Genomic DNA, 704 nt, shown 5'->3' with positions numbered 1-704 from the left:
CTTTACACATTAGAGCCCCCCTTAAACATCAGAAGCCCCCCCTTCACATCAGAGCCCTCCATTCACATCAGAGTCCTCCATTAGGATCAGTCCCCCCTACACATCAGAGACCGCCCTACACATCAGAGCCCGCCTTACACATTAGAGCCCTCCCTACACATCAGAAGCCCCTCCCTTCACATCAGCATCCCCCTTCACTTCAGAATCCTCCCTTCACATCGGCGTCCCCCTTCACATCAGAGTCCTCCTTTTTCATCAACGTCCCGCACTTCACATGAAAAGCCCCTCCTCCCTTCACATCAGCGTCCCCCTTCTCATCAGAAGCCCGCACTTCACATCAGAGTCCCCCTTCACATCATCGTCCCCTTCACATCATCGTCCCCTTCACTTCAGAAGCCCCCCTTCACATCAGCACCCCCCTTCACTTCAGAGTCCTCCCTTCACATTAGTGTCCCCCTTCACATGAGAAGCCCGCACTTCACATCAAAGTCCCCCTTCACATCATCGTCCCCTTCACTTCAGAAGCCCCCCTTTACATCAATGTCTCCCTTCACATCAGAAGCCCCCCTCCCTTCACATCAGAGTCCCCACATACACATACATTACACCTCCCCCTCCTTTCACATCAGCATACCCCTTCATATCAGAGTAGTTCCTTCACATCAGAGTCCTCCCTTCACATCAGAGTCCCCCCATACACACTA

Source organism: Nanorana parkeri, unplaced genomic scaffold (genome assembly GCF_000935625.1).
Source record: "Nanorana parkeri isolate BGI_ZX_2015 unplaced genomic scaffold, ASM93562v1 scaffold17, whole genome shotgun sequence".
NCBI lineage: Eukaryota > Metazoa > Chordata > Amphibia > Anura > Dicroglossidae > Nanorana > Nanorana parkeri.
Note: the sequence above shows the minus strand (reverse complement) of the source record.